General features: G+C 41.7%; 1 protein-coding gene across 2 annotated transcripts in view; it reads right to left on the reverse strand.

Moving 5' to 3' along the window:
• The window catches only part of TMOD3 (tropomodulin 3), a 79709-nt gene extending 78389 nt beyond the window's left edge, over positions 1-1320 (reverse strand). Inside the window, exon 1 of one of the 2 annotated variants that reach the window (XM_023227215.2) lies at positions 1114-1320. The gene's annotated coding sequence lies outside the window, so the exon portion shown is untranslated. The remainder of the gene's footprint in view (positions 1-1113) is intronic. The other variant, XM_023227217.3, reaches the window with a different exon arrangement.
• Positions 1321-10014: the final 8694 nt, after the last annotated feature.

Here is a 10014-nt window from a genome sequence, read left to right on the forward strand (position 1 = left end):
GCTAAAATATATTTGGACATTTTAATTAGTTTTGTTCCTTTCGTAGGAATGTGTAAGAAAGGGGACTGTAATATTATAACTGCTGACTCTTACAGGTGAAAAGGTGCCTAGGAAGAAGAAACTAGCAAGAGTAAATGAGCCTTGGCAAAGCTATTTTTCCAAGCCTAATATATTTTTGACGGGCCAATTAATCAATTTAGTCTGCCAAAAAAATTAATCTGAAGGTTTCTCAGAAAAGGACACATGAGCTGCATGAAAATGTTACAAACCAAGGAAGACTGCACATAACTAACTTAAATCTCCACAGGCTTATTTCCTGTTGAAGTATGGCCTCCTGGGGTAAGTTTTACTGCAGTGTTCATTGCCAGATGACTTTTGGTTTTAACAGAGGCCAAGGGCAAGTTGGAAATGCGATTCTTAACTAAACATTAAAAAGAAAAAAGAAACTGTGGCTGTTTCCCATTTCTGTTTGCAATCAGAATGCAGGCTTGCGGAGGAAACACATCACCCGCTGCAAGCAAAAATATAACGACCCAGTCACGTCCTCAAAACAAACTAACACACAAACTTCCCAGCCGGATCCAGCTGTGCTGCCTGGGAGCTAGGAACTTAATTCTAAGAGCAGACAGATCAAATCGGAGAATGCAAGGGCAGCCACATTTCAGTCACAAAAAGGGTGTGCCCTAAGTTTTGGCTCCCCTACTCCGCCGCCCCAACTTTTAAAAAGCCGAAGCCTTTGAAGGAGGCTTGGTGCTATCGTGTCCCGGCGATGCTGGGTGGGGTGCAGGGAGCCAGCTCGGCCGCGGCTCCGCAGGAGGGGAGGGGGCCGGTCCTGAACCCGGGCGCCCGGGCCGCGGATGATTCACCGGGAACGCCGGGTTCGCGCGCCTCGACTGGCGGGCGACGCCCAGCGCGCCCCACGCCCCCGGCCCGGGCCGTTCGCGGAGAAGCAGCCCCCGTGTGCCCCTGCTTCCTAGACGGACCCGTCGGGAAGGAGCCGGGAGTCGGGCGGCCGGCGGGCAGCAACCTCTCCCTCCTCAGCCACCATGGCCGGTGCGACTCCCAGCCCGCGCCCGCAGACGGACTTCCTGGAAAGCACCGGGCTGGGCTTACCTGACTGGCGCCCGCAGGGGCCGCCGACTTCTTCACAGATCCACGGAAACTGCCGGCCGCAAGCCTAGGCTCGGTTCCCAGCACCCGCCCGTCCGCCCGCGTCGGCCTCCCAAGGAGTTGCCTGACCCACCCGCCCGCAGCTCCCTCACTCGACCGCCCTGTCGGTGCGGCGGGTTCCTCCTCCGCCTCCGACGCGCGTGCGCACTCCCATGCCGCAGGTCATCCTAGGAGTTGTAGTTCCAGCGAGGAGGGCGAGGCTCAGCGCTGACCCCGGTCCTTACAATAGACAGAACGTAGGAAGGGGACTGCGAATACCAACCCTTATCCCAGTCTAAGACAATGTTCTCTACCCGTGGAAGTACCTACTGTGGACTCCCCCGAAGCTGGAAATAGTATCTAGAGGCTCTTTGGTATAGATTTCCTTTTTACTTTGACCTTTTGTAAAGAAGCACACACGGCAGGGTTTGCACTATAGTCTTGGTTGTTAATGGGAGGACATGACATTGAGCCCTTTAAACTGGCCATGACAGAGTTATAGAAAAGTAAAGGAATAAAATCTAGAGCCCAAGAGAGGCATAAATCATGCGAATGTGTCACCTCCAGGGTGTGGTGACCCTAGTGGTTTTCCTAGGTATGCAACCGGGGATGATGTAGCTATTGCAGGGCAGTTTCTGCCCATCCTATCGTCCCGTTCCATCTTCAAGCTCTACACCAGGCGGTGGGGCTGGCTGCTGTAGTGGGAGAAAAAATAGAAGTGGCTGCTCAAGGGAGGGATTGGGGCAGATGGCTAGTCTAGAGGGAAGAGGAAGAGTGTGGGAATCTCTCCGAGGACTGTTTGACAGTGGCCTATGTAATGGCTACCTTTTGTGCGAGGCTCTGTGGAGAGGGAACTGCGACATTTTACCATTTATTCATTTAGTCACTTACTGGGAATTTTCCTGGCCTACTCTTCAGGAGCAGACCATCCCCAGTAGTAATGCTAAACTTTGACACACCTTTCAAAAATGTAGCCAAAGAAGTGGACTGACGTGCCTGCTTGAGGTGCATTCCAGCTACACCCAGTATGCGAGCCACTTAATGGTTTAAACCTCTCCTGGCATCTACTTCTTCCCCTCAGAGAAGGGAGCACCCTAGGTTAGATAAACATCCTGGAATTTCATGCAACTGGCACCCACTAATGTCAGCAATGGAGATCACTGATGGTTTGGGTTTTTAAGGAAAAAAAAACTTTTTTTTTCTTTTTTTCTGAGACAGTCTTGTTCTGTCGCCCAGGCTAAAGTGTAGTGGCGCGATCTTGGCTCACTGCAACCTTTGCCTCTCGGGTTTAAGTGATTCTCTTGCCTCAGCCTCCCGAGTAGCTGGGATTACAGGCATGCACCACCATGCCCTGCTAATTTTTGTACACTTAGTAGAGACGAGGAGAATAGAGGGAGAATGATTTTCCTCCCAGATGCTTCTAGCTCATACCCTCATTTTAATGAAGGTTCTGCTCAAATGTCACCTCTGAAAGGTTTCCTCTTATCACCTTACCCAGTCATTCTCTCCTTCCTTTACTTGTCATCATAGCACTTTTACCATATAACATCATATTGTTTGTTTTCTTAGTGGAAGCTCAACAAGCTTTGCTTTGTTTACTCCTCCATCCCTAGCATCTACAATACTGCTGGCACACAGAAAGTATTCAATAAATATTTGTAAATAAATGAATGTTGCATTCTTCCCCCTCTCTCCTGCTCTTCTCTTGGGACACAGAACCAGAAGGTTCACCTGTGAATGCCAGCCAGTGACCTTATTCAGATTTAAACACCAGCTGCAAGAGGGTTGACTACACAGGAGAATAAGACCCTGTGAAAGTCCTGAAATAGAGACAGAGTTCTCTTTTAAAAAGACATAATTTAGGGTTGCCACTATTCGCTTATAGTTGGAAACATAATTTTTGGAGGAAAACAAACAGGAAAAGCCTGGAAATTATATTTACATAAATAAGTGAAAAGGTAAGTCCACTAAATACCTGTGGTAGATTGAAATACTGTTACCAAATATTTGCTGTCCTTTAGAGGAATAGACAGGCTTGCCCACTACTATGTGACTTCCAGTGCTGCCCCGTAGGCATTCCAGGCTTGGCTATGATCCCATGATGGGATTTTCCTCCTCTCCTCAGATAAATGTCATATTGTAATTACAAAGTTTAGAAACATGAATCTTGCTTTGGTCAATAAAATACAAGTGGAAGTGACAATCTGACAGTTCTGGGTGAAAGCTTTAAGAGTCACTGCCTTTCTCAAGGCCGGGCGCGGTGGCTCAAGCTTGTAATCCCAGCACTTTGGGAGGCCGAGACGGGCGGATCACAAGGTCAGGAGATCGAGACCATCCTGGCTAACACGGTGAAACCCCGTCTCTCCTAAAAAATACAAAAAACTGGCCGGTGAGGTGGCGGGTGCCTGTAGTCCCAGCTACTCGGGAGGCTGAGGCAGGAGAATGGCGTGAACCCGGGAGGCAGAGCTTGCAGTGAGCTGAGATCAGGCCACTGCACTCCAGCCTGGGCGATAGAGCGAGACTCTGTCTCAAAAAAAAAAAAAATAAATAAAAGAGTCACTGCCTTTCTCTACTAGTGTGCCTGCTCTTTCCCTCCACCAAGAGAAAGCCATGTTCTGAATAGAGGCTGGTCCTTCTGCCTGGGTTCTAGAATAAGACATTATGTGGGTCAGAGTCTCAGCCACTAGCTGACATAATATAATGTGAGCCAAGAGGAAACTGAGGTTTAGGTTCATTTATTACTAAAAACTTACTTAGCAAAAATTGACTACTATAGTGCTTAATCAAAGAAACATGATGATCTGAACTAGAAGTGGTATGGCACCCCCAACTTTCTGCATTTAACCCACTTCCAATAATGGAGAACAGTTGAAGTTCAACATCCTAACACACTAAAGAGAACAAATCTGAGGACTTCAGGTAAAATATTTGAACAAGTGACAGAGTATGGTTCCCATTAGTATTCAGGGTTTGGTTAGAGTGAAAGTGATTGATAAAATGACACTCCGACTCTACTTAATGTGTTAACATTACAAGCTCTAATTAGTGTTATCTCTAAACTTCCAGCCAGAGTAATTCAGAAAGCGTGTCACACTGAATCATCATATGCTAATTAATAACAGCAGCACTTTTCTTGTTATCAAAGAGTTCCTATAGGAAATAGTTACTTCGGTATACATAAGCATATTCTGTGTGTATGTAAAAACATGTATTTATAGGAGAGCTGAGAAAAACTAAAGACATAAATTTGAAATGAGAAGGTAAGGATTTCATTATGGAAGCTTGGAGGTAGGAATCCTATGAAAGCAGTGGGAGGTAGGAATCACAGAAGACAAGCATCATGGCTGGGTGCATACAGTTTTTTTTGAGGTGGAGTCTCACTCTGTCACCCGGGCTGGAGTGCAGTGGTGTGAGCTTGGCTCACTCCAACCTCAGCCTCCCAAGTAGCTGAGATTCCAGGTGTGCACAACCATGCCTGGCTAATTTTTGTATTTTTAGTAGAGACGAGGTTTCATCATGTTGACCAGGCTGGTCTCAAACTCCTGACCTCAGGTGATGTGCCTACCTTGGCCTCCCAAAGTGCTGGGATTACAGGCATGAGCCACCACGCCTGTGTGCATACAGTTTTATAGGAAAGATTCAAGCACACTTTTTGGCCTGAAATGCCCTTTTTCTATCACCCATCTCTGCCTGTTAGAAGCCTCCTCATGTTTCATTGGATAGCACTAAAGGGAACAGACATCTCAAATGTCTGTTCCCCACTCAACCTTCACTAATGCCATCATCTGGAATTAATTTTGCCTTTCCCATATTTTCATACCCCATTATGCCTCCATTAGAGGTGCACTGAATACATATTTCAGCCAAATGCCAAAAGGGACAAAAAATGAGTCACTCTTCAGCTGAAGCCAAAGTTGATAACAAACATCACTATTAAAGAATAAACTTCTGGGATATACACATAAACCTACAATATTATCCCCAAATTTTAATATTATTTTAATAATATTAAACAGTTTAACATTTAGTATAGAAGTGATAATTTTCCAGTGCTGTCCATTGTTAGACTCTCCTACAGTTACTACAGAAAGCCAAATTTCAGCTCAGGTGAGTGAATGAATATGATCCCTGTCATAAATAGAAGTAAATAACAATTAAATTCAGGTCTTTAAATGATAAATGCTAGATACCCCAAACCCTTCTACCAAGACCAGAGTTGTGATATGATACAACTTCTGCTTACCTTTCCTTGTTTTTGTTTATTATTATTATTTGTTTTTGAGACGGAGTCTAACTCTGTTGCCCAGGCTAGAGTGCAATGGCACGATCTCGGCTCACTGCAACCTCCGCCTCCCAGGTTCAAGCGATTCTTCTGCCTCAGCCTCCCGAGTAGCTGGGATTACAGACGTGCACCACCACACCTGGCTTATTTTTGTATTTTTAGTAGAGATGGGGTTTCGCCATGTTGGCCAAGCTGATCTCAAACTCCTGATCTCAAATGATCCTCCAGCCTCAGCCTCCCAAAGTGCTGGGATCACAGGTGTGAGCCACTGTGCCTGGCCTCCTTGTATTATTTAAATGTTTTATAAACATTTATTGGCTCAAAAACAGTATTTTTTCTAAGTTATCTAACCAATGGATTCCTTCTTGATATTTGTAGTAATTGTTAGCTTATTTCCCTATTTGCTTGAAAGTTTCAAACAATTGTTTCTTTTTGTCTTTTACTAAATACTTATTGATACATTATAATTGTACATATGCATGGGAGTACATGTGATATTTTGATACAGGATACAATGTGTAATAATCAAATCAGGGTAACTGGTCATCATCTCAAATATTGATTATTTCTTTGTGTTGAGAACATTTCAAATCTCTTCCAGCTATTTTGAAATATGCAATACATGATTGACAACTACAGTCACCCTACTGTGCTGTTGAATCACTAAAACTTATTCCAAGTGTATTTTTGTACCCATTAATCAAACTCTCTTCATTTTTACCCTAATTTTTAAGTTTTTTTTTGTTTGTTTGTTTGTTTGTTTTTTTGAGATGAAATCTCGTTCTGTTGCCCAGGCTGGAGTGCAGTGGCATGATCCTGGTTCCCCACAACCTCCACCTCCTGGGTTCAAGTGATTCTCCTGCCTCAGTCTCCCGAGTAGCTGGGACTACAGGCATGCACCACCATGCCTAGCTATTTTTTTTGTATTTTTAGTAGACACAGGGTTTCACCATGTTGGTCAGGTTGATCTCAAACTACTGATTTCAAGTGATCCAGCCACCATGATCTCTCAAAGTGCTAGGATTACATGTTTGAGCCATTGCACCCAACCAGTTCTTTAGAGAAGTTTTACAAGTGTTTACCCTTCAAAAAGCTTAAAGTTCTATAAAAATGTTTTGAACCTTTCCTAAATTCCTGGCTTTTAAAAGTGATGCATCCATAAGTGAGCCTAAGTAGATAAAGAAACTTGTGGTATCAGGAGCCAGGGCCAAAATGTGTGCATTGCTAGAACATGAAAAGCACCATCAGGGGATTACTTTTTAAATTTCTTTTTCAAGTTGTTCATTGTTGGTATATAGAAATGCTACTGGTTTGTATATGTTGACTTTGCTTACTGTAACTTTACGGAATTTGTTTATCAGTTCTAATAGTTGTTTGATGGCATCTTTAGGTGTTTCCAAATGTAAGATTATGTCATCCACAAACAAGGATAATTTGATTTCTTCTATTCTAATTTGGATGCTCTTTATTTCTCTTGTCTGATTGCTCTAGCTAGGACTTCCAGTACTATGTTGAATAACAGTGGTGAAAGTGGGCATCCTTGTCTTTTCCAGATCTTAGGAGAAAGAGTTAATTTTTTCCCATTCAGTATGAAACTATCTGTGGGTCTGTCACATATGGTTTTTATTATGCTGAAGCGTGTTCCTTTTATACCCAGGTTTTTTTTTTTTTTTTGAGACAGCGTCTCGCTCTTTTGCCCAGGCTGGAGTGCAGTGGTGCGATCGCAGCTCACTGCAAGCTCTGCCTCCCAGGTTCACACCATTCTCCTGCCTTAGCCTCCCAAGTAGCTGGGACTACAGGCACCCGCCACCACACCTGGCTAATTTTTTTGTATTTTTTAGTAGAGATGGGTTTTCACCATGTTAGCCAGGATGGTCTCAATCTCCTGACCTCGTGATCTGCCCGCCTTGGCCTCCCAAAGTATACCCAGTTTTTTGAGGGTTTTTATCATGGAGGGACATTGAATTTTATCTTTTTTTTTTTTTTTAGCATCAATTGAAATGATAATATGGTTTATATCCTTCACTCTGTTGATATGATGTGTCACATTGATTGATTTCTGGTAGGGGTTTTATTGGTTTTTTTTTGTTTGAGTGAGGTTCTTGCTCAGTCACCAAGGTTGGAATGCAGTAGCACATTCTTGGCTCTTTGGAACTTCTACCTCCTAGGCTCAAGTGATTCTTTCACCTCAGCTTCCTGAATAGCTGAGACCACAGGCGCACACCACCATGCCTGGCTAATTTTTTGTTTTTGTTTTTTGGTGCAGATAGGGTTTCGCCTTGTTGTTCAGGCTCCCAAAGTGCTCGGATTACAGGTGTGAGTCACCATTCCTGGCCTGATTTGTGTATGTTGAACCATCCTTGCATTCCAGGGATAAATTTTACTTGGTCATGAAGAATGATCTTTTAAATGTCTTGTTGAATGCAGTTTGCTAGTATTTTGTTGAAGATTTTTACAACAATATTCATCAGGGACATTGGTCTGTAATTATCTTTTTTTGATCTGTCTTTGTCTAGTTTTGGTCTCAGGGTAATACTGGTCTTGTAGAACAAGTTTGTATTCCCTTCTCCTCTATTTTCTGGAACAGTTTGAGTAGAATTGGTATTAGCTCTTCTTTAAATGTTTGGTGGAATTCAGCAGTGAAGCCATCAGGTCTTGGGCTTTTCTTTACTGGCAGACTTTTTATTATGACTTCAATCTCGTTACTTGTTATTGGTCTGGTCACACTTTGGAGTTCTTCATGGTACAATCTTGATAGGTTTATGTGTCTAGGAATTTATTCATTTTCTCTAGGTTCCCAATTTATTTGCACATAGTTGCTCACAGTAGCCACTAATGATCCTTTGAATTTTTGTAGTATAAGTTGTAGTGTCTCCCTTTCCATTTCTGATTTTATTTATTTGGGTCTTCTTTTTTTTTTAATTAGTCTGGGTAATGGTTTGTCAATTTTCCTTATCTTTTCAAAACACCAACTTTTTGTTTCATTGATTTTTTATGTTATTTTCTTCATTTCAGTTTCATTTATTTGTGCTCTATCTTTATTATTTCTTTTCTTCTACTAATTTTGAGTTTGGCTTGCTCTTGCTTTTCTAGTCCTTTAGGATGCCTCATTATTTATTTGAACTTTTTCTTCTTTTTTTGATGTAGACACTATTAACTTCCTTCTTGGTACTGCTTTCACTGTATCCCATAGGTTTTGGTATGTTCCATTTCCATCATCATTTGTTTCATGAAATTTTTCAATTTTTCTGATTTCTTCATTTACCCACTGGCCGTTCAGGAGCATATTGTTTAATTTCCGTGTATCTGTATAGTTTCTAAAATTCCTCTTGCTATTGATTTTTAGTTTTATTTCATTGTGGTCAGAGAAGATGCCTGATATTATCACAATTTTTAAAAATATATCAAGACTTGTTTTGTGACCTAACATCTATACCTGAAAATGATCCATATGCTGAGAAGAATGTGTATTCCGCAGCTTAGATAAAATGTTCTGTAAATATCTCTTAGGTCTATTTGGCCTATAAAGCAGATTAAGTCCAATGTTTCTTTGTTGATTTTCTCCCTGGAAGGTGGGTCCAATGCTGAAAGTGAGGTGTTGAAGTCCCCAGCTATTATTGTATTGAGGTCTCTCTCTCTCTTTCTCTTTCGTTCTAACAATATTTGCTTTATATATCTGGGTGCTCCAGTATTGGGGGCACATATATTTAAAATTGTTATATCCTCTTGCAGAATTGACCCCTTTATCATTATATAATGACCTTCTTTGTCTCTTCTTACAGTTTTCTCATGAACTCTATTTTGTCTGATATAAGTATAGTGACTTCTGTTCTTTTTTGGTTTCCATTAGCATGAAATATCTTTTTCCATCCCCTCATTTTCAGCCTATGTGTATCTTTAAAGGAAAAGTGTTACCTGTATGCAACAGATCAGTCAGCCTTTTTTAAAAATGTTATTCAGCCCAATAAAAAGATAGTGTGTCTTTTTACTGGGGAGTTTAGTTCATTTATATTCAATGTTAGTACTGCTAAGTAAGGACTTATTCCTGCCATTTTGTTGTTTTCTAGTTACTTTATGGTCTTCTCTTCCTTCTTTCCTTCATTCCTGTCTTCCTTTTAGTGAAGGTGATTTTCTCTGGTGGCATGATTTAATTTATTGCTCCGTGTGTGTGTTTTTGTGTGTATCCACATTAAGCTTTTAATAAACTAAAACATCAAAGTCTTTCTCCACACAGATGGCAGTTAAGTTATATTCTCCTCATGCTATTTTTAAGTTGATTTTTAAAATTAACTACTCTATTCATTATAACCCAATAGGCTGAAAGGGAGAATCTTTTAAACAAAATAATTACTATACTTCTTTGTCCAAGAGAAGGTGTGAAACAGCAAATACAGAAATTAGACACTGGCTCTTTATGTTTCTCAGTTGAACCTTATCAGCCTAAACTGAAATCCAAGGGTCAAAGAGTTGGGACAGAGTTCAGCAGAAGGGCAGGAAGAACAGCTTTTCCTGTTTTTCCAGGGTTAAACCTTTACAACACAACTTCATCATTTTTAGTGTTCAGTATTACAAATTACCAGAAG

The sequence above is a fragment of the Piliocolobus tephrosceles genome, chromosome 6, assembly GCF_002776525.5.
Source record: "Piliocolobus tephrosceles isolate RC106 chromosome 6, ASM277652v3, whole genome shotgun sequence".
NCBI classification, from domain to species: Eukaryota; Metazoa; Chordata; class Mammalia; order Primates; family Cercopithecidae; genus Piliocolobus; species Piliocolobus tephrosceles.